This window comes from Apis dorsata, unplaced genomic scaffold (assembly GCF_000469605.1).
Source record: "Apis dorsata unplaced genomic scaffold, Apis dorsata 1.3 scaffold_50, whole genome shotgun sequence".
Lineage (NCBI taxonomy): Eukaryota > Metazoa > Arthropoda > Insecta > Hymenoptera > Apidae > Apis > Apis dorsata.
In genome coordinates, this window is record NW_006263351.1 from 1,618,751 (window position 1) to 1,625,811 (window position 7,061).

Here is a 7,061-nt window from a genome sequence, read left to right on the forward strand (position 1 = left end):
GATAGGAGTAAGAACGATGAAAATGAATTAACTTTTTGCCAAGATGCTCCATGATCGCTTTCGAATCGCATTCTTTGATACATTGTGACGCCGAGATCCTTTACGATATTTATTCTATGGAGAATTAAGTATATATATATATGTATGAACTCTGTGGAAAGTGGATTTCAAAGGCTGTTTAAATATGGCGGTGGTGATCGCGTTTTTGCAAATGTCGATGAAGAAGTTGAAATTCTTGTTTTGTTCATTGACTCCTTTTACAATTTATACAATATATTTGCGATATAATTAGGAGATTGTTAAATATGTATAATGTACAATGTATTCGTTGTATTATTATGTATATAATTTTTTTCTTTTTAATATTCAATACGATAAATTCTTAAAAATTGTAAGAAAAGGAAAATGATTGTACACATTTTTGATACATTTGAAATAAATTGTATTATTATATATATATATAATTTTTTTCTTTTTAATATTCAATACGATAAATTCTTAAAAATTAAATTGTAAGAGAAAGAAAGTGATTGTATTACATTTGAAATAAATTTAAATTTGCTCCATTTTCATATTATACTATATTTTGAATTATTATGTTCATTATTGTATGTTTCTTCTTTGATATATATATTTCATCGTGTATTCAAATAAAGGATTATCTTATACAAAATTTATATAATTGTATAACAACATTGCTTTCGAGTTTACTGAGAGTTTATCATCATCATGTGTATACGTGATTTGTGATATTTATGAGAATTAAAAATACAACACTGATTTCATTTTCATCAATACGTACAAAAACATACATGTACATACGAAATACACAAAAGTTTTTAAATAATATATGTACCGATGAGTTTTTATAATTTTGGCCTTTAGATTTCATGCCGTGGAATGGAGCCTTGGCTTCGATGGAATAGAAGAACAACAGAGAGATTGCGGGAAGGACAGGAACCGTGGCCTTCCCGCCATGGCCTTAATCGTGGACGAGTTTACTTCTTTCTTACGTCGATTCGTCATCCGACTGTACTGCGTTTATGGAATGGAATTTATGTCTTGCGACTCTTCATTTGATCTTCTGTGTCTTTCGCTTTTTTCTTTTTTTTTTTTGGTGTTATTATCGTTTTGGTTTATTCAACAGAGTTATTCTTATTGACACAGCTTTTTAACTACAGTCACTTTTAAAAGTGTTCGAACAACATATATAATTTTGATTTCTATAGGATGCTTAATTAAGCGAACTGACACGAGAGCAATGAAATATATAATCAGAAGAAAGTGAAATTATTAAAGTATGCTTAATTATTAATTCTGGTATTCTTCATAGATAATAAATTAAGAAAAAGATTAATGGATTGTAGTTTAAATCAAGTTGGATTAAGTTGTTCATTGATTTATAGTGAAAGAGACAAATTTTTAAATAATTATTGATATTAATACTTTTCTTAAAATAAAATTATGTAAATTTAAATGAATTCTCAGACAAAAAAATATTAGTTTGGCTTATTAAAAGATATTGGATTATTGAAAGATATTGTAATTTGTATTTTATAAAATTTATTATATGAATGATAAGATATGTGATATTCTATTTATTCTTTCCTTAGATTTATATAATATTATTTTTCTTATTAAATATAATTATTTATTAACTATTATTATTAATATTTTTCAATTGATATATCAATGAAAATTTTGAATCAACATTGAATTTAACTTAACACTTACATAAGCTTCTTCAAGTGGTAAATTTATATCCTGAGCAGCTAGTACGATGCATTTTCCAAGTTTAAACTCATAAAAAAGTTACGGGAATATCCTGATGATTCATGACATCAAATAATAAAGTTCTGACAATTTTATTGTACCACTTTTTAATGTTCACACACGTGCATCGTGGAAAATTTCTTCCCTTTTAACGTGATTTATAACAATTGAATATCGGATAAAGTTTCAAAACACGATAATGTTAATTTTCAACTTTAGAAAAACAACATTTCATACGCAGCAACCTAATATCTCATAATCAAATTGCGGATTTTTATGCAAATATATATTTTTTATATTGAATATATCTTATATATTTTATAAAAGTGAATATTAATTTCATTTGATAGCTGAATATTATAAATTTAATTATATTCTAAACAAAACTTTTGTTTACGATATAATATTAAAATCTTCTGAAAAATTTTGAATAATTTAAACTAGAAGAAGCAAATTGTATATTATAGATAATAAATTACATTTTTTTTCAGTCCAATTTTTTCAGACTTTTTAAAAAATCATATGAAAGTTTTCAATATTTTTAAAGTTTATAACAATATTATAATACAAATTATATTTGGATATATTTATATAATAAAATTATTGATATAAATACCATATAATTTTGACATGAATCTTCAATTTCATATTAATTGAATATTTGAACTTGATTTAGCTGCACAAAAAAAAATCCGTAACCTGTTAGTAACAATTGGTTAAGAAACGAGAGTACTTCAAAGCAAAAATTTGAATGTAATCTGAAAGTGGATTATATACATGAAGGTGTATAATTGTAGCCAGTCATACAGCTTAAGAACAGGTTCGTTAAAATACTTTCAGTATCATTGCCCCTGTTAACGAGGGAGAGCTTTTTATTCGATGCAATGATTAATTGCGCAGAAAATTACACAAGAATCAGGGTTGGAGGAAGAATAAGTGAATAAGCAACAAGAAACATGTATGAAGAAGTCGCATAATTTAACAGCAGTTTTCCCAGACTAAAACAAGAAGATTGCAGCAGATACTTGAGAGTTAAAATGTTTTTTGATACCATAATTAAAGTACAGGATACAATATATTGTATTTTCTATTAAAACGATCTTTAGATTTTTGTTTGACAGAGCTTGAAAGAATTTTAATAATACAAAAGTCTTGAAAAGTCTTGAAAGAATTTTTAATATATAAAACTCACAATAAAAGTCCTTGGAAAGATCCCGATATGACATTGCAGAGTTAATCGAAAATAAACAAAATCTAAATTATATTCTAATAAAAAATCGATTCTCTAAATCGTTCAAACGATCAATTAATCGAACACGAGATACATTTTCATCTATTTAAATTAAAATTGCTTAACCTTCAAAGGATTCCATCACATCTTTCACAATAATTGAAAACATGCAAAATATTCTTAGCAAAGTACAATTATATACATAACAATTTACAATATCACTTTAACTATTACTTATTTTTATTGATTCTTCGCTTATTATTCACCACCAACATTGATTTCTCTCTCAATTCACTTCGAATATAGTCCACATACTGTTACAATTTCCCAATAAAAAAAAAAAAAAAAAAAAAAAAAAAAAACAGTCCCCCATCAAAATTATTTCCCCAATGATAAAACACGATCAAACGGTTCGATAGTGGAGTTAAATATCGAAAGATCTAAATTTCAATTTGTCCAATTTTCTCGTTTCGGTGTATTTCTCTCTCTCTCTCTCTCTTTTTTTACTATTATTATTATTCACGAGGAAGCACGCTATACGCCTTCGATGAAACTCGTTCGAGGGAGCACAAAAGGGCCCGAAGCTGTTACACGTTTCGATAACCAGCGATACATTTTCAACGGAATGTTTTATCGTTCGCGTAGAAATTTACGCAGCTGGTACGCGTATTCGTCCACGCTATCGATCGCGCGCAACGCTGGAAAACGCATCTTTGAGCGTATCACTTGCAGAGCGAGTGGAAGGGGGGGGAGGGGGAGAGGAGTGAGAGGAGGTGGCCGTCACGCGTTTGGATTCAGACGTTTGGAATTCCGGTTTCAACCGCGAACAACGCGGCCGCAATCCCGTGTAATTTGCGACGATTTAGAACCAGTCAAAGTAAATTAAACGTTATTAGAACAAAGCTAACGTTTCGGCTGCGTATTAACGAGGGCGCGCAATAATCGGCTGGCATACCTTCGATTATTTGCTCATTGATTCGCTCGCCGAAGAATGCGCGTGACACGCGCCAATTCGTATAAACAGATATTTGTCGATGATATTGATGGAAAGAGAAAGAAAAAGAGAGGTTATATTATAATATTTTTAATATTAAATTGTCCTCGCATGACAAATTTTTCAATAGTGTTTTGTTATGGAACAATTGTTTTCATTTTTTTTTATTTCATTCAATAATAATTTAACGTTTAAAAATTTTGAAAAAACAACATATATGAATATCTATTATAAATTTTTAGGAGAATAAAAAGATTTTTGATTGTCGGATGATTCAAATGATTCAAAACTTTTTTTATCAGCTTTGTGACAATCTTTCTCTAAGATGCTTCACGAATTCGTTTAAATATATGCACAGAAGTGCATAATTCTAAATCCAATCCACGCTCCAGTCTCAAATCTCAAATCCAATTTTAATTCTCATCGACCATCCGGATCTGTCTCCACATCAAATATCACGAAAGAACTTTCTTACAAATTAAAAACCATCAAAAACATCTATTTTTATCTTATTTTAAAATTCAAAAAAATTCCCTATAATTATATCCACGATCTTTCAAAATAATATATAATTTAAATAAAGATCATATACGACGAAATCCTTTGCACAATGACATCACAACATCGAAGGTCGATAAGCGAATATTGGAGGGCCGATATCGATCGACATACCCGGCCAGATTATTATGTCGGTCGGTGGTGTCTTCTGAGAAATTGATACATCGCTACGTCGAAAGTGGGCGCACACAGTACGCCCCGCTCACAATATGAGAGAACGGGTGTGGTGGATTTACACAACTGGATCGAGTACGGGCCGACAATCTCACGCCATTACGATCACATAATGATCGTTATCCAATGGGGCAAACAGTGACTCTCATCCTCGCTCAAACGATCTCCAATCACGTGTAATATCGTTACATTCGAAATCGTCGATCACACTTGGCCCCTTTGCAATTATGATCACGAGACGATAAATCCCGATTTCCTTTCGATCACCGAATCGAACGTCTTCGAGATCGTCGAACGGATAATCGGCGAGGTAAGCCGCGTGCGCTTGTAATTTATATTTAAATAAGCCACGAACGAAACCGCAAGATAAATACGAGCGATCCGTGAATCGTACGCGTGTGCGTGCGATTTTTGCGTGGTTGCGGTTGCGAGCGGAAGATCGGTTGGTACAGGAGAATGATCGATCGATGGAGGAAGAAATCTTCTCAGCCGCGCGTGTATTTGCGTTACAACAAGTTTTCCTCGATACTCTTTTCACGCGGGATGAAAAAAAGAGATTCTTTTCTCCCGGACTCGAAATATCGCGCTATTTAAGTTCCATTATCGAGAAGGTTGCTTAGAGAGGTTATATGTTAAATGATCTGTTATAAAATTGTGGATGTCGTGGATAAATAGAGTGAAGAATTGAATTGTTTGGAATAAATATGCTCGCAAATATTTGATTATTTCAAATAATAGGAAATCTAAGAAATTTTGGCTTAAGTAATTCGTTAAATTTGAAAATAGAAGGGGTTGGAAAATTTTTGGAAAGCCTAAACGCAGAGTATTGTTCATTCTATCAAAGAAAAAATGCGCTTATATTTTTTATAATAAAGCAATAAATATTAAAATATTTTCAAATATATTACTATTCGAATGATATTTATTTTTTCGAAAATTTTAAACCTGTATAAAAAATTGAATTTGTTATTCAATCAGTTGTTTCAAATTTTAAATTGATAAATTACAATATATATATATATTTATTACAATAATTGCAAATATTAAGAAACATGCACAAAATAGATCAACAAATTTCGATAAATTTCCCCTACTCGTTTCACGAGTATCGTATACATAGAAGTAATATAATAATTCCATTACCGACAAACATGGAATGGCCAATATTTTACACGCGACTTTACGCTATTAAACAGCCATTAGAAGCCGCACAACACCGAATGTCCACGCGTCCATTAACAAGCGACTGATGATCGACCTGTAATCGTCCGTTTGCCGAGGCCAAGCGTGCCGCGGACAAACAGCTTTGTCCGCGTTGATAGGCGTGTAAATATTGTAATTAAAATGTTCGATAATCATTGTCATTTTTCGAGGAACCACTTCATCGAGCTCCCGTTTCGTTATGGAAACACATCGGGCGGCAAACAATGAGCGTGACGCCGCAACGCGGTTATTGTCAATTTTCCCTCGTATCGGCCCTTTATCACACCCGTCTCCACGATAAAATCGACCCGTTAATAGATACATATATTTCTACAAGCCGCTCAATTTAAGAACTTTATCCCTCGAAATTAATATTCGATCCCGCTCTCAATGCTATCGTGCTTCGAATTGCGATAACCTGGATATAATAATTTGATAAAAATATTTTTATTTTATTATATTTAACACCGCTCGAAATTGTATCTTTACAATTATTCGTTAGGAAAATTTATTCTATATTCCTCTCTATTCTCCAAAATTACCATATTATAAATTTTTACAACAACAAGCTAACAATCTCAATGTTTTTCTACACATGCTTATCAAAATATCCAATATTAATTGACTATAACCATATTATCACGTATGATACATATCCGTCGATAATTTCAAATCATCGACGAGAAATCAAAAGTAAAGTCGGACAAGTTGCGAGATCTAGATAGATGGGGAGAACGCACATTCTCGAAACGAACGAATCGTCGTAATCTCCTCGTCTCACCTTCGTCTCCCACGCATTACCATCCCACAATTACCTTTCTATCGCTCCAGATCCTAGCATCCCCTCTCGCCTACCCCTAATCCTTCGTATAATACCGGCGCGGGCAATTTTATTTTGATTCTCCTTCCCTCTGTGGCGCGGAGAGGAAGAAGGGTGGAAGGAGGGGGAGGTTGGCCTGGCCATATAATAAAGGCAGCCTGGAAACAATATAAAACAATAAAGGGTTCTTACCATAACCGCGCTGTTCAGCCTGGCACGATATTGTATCTGGCGGGCAAGAGAGAAGGGGAGGGGGAGGGGGTGCGGCAGCCACACACGCGAGCCGACGTGTAGTGATAGGGGGAAGG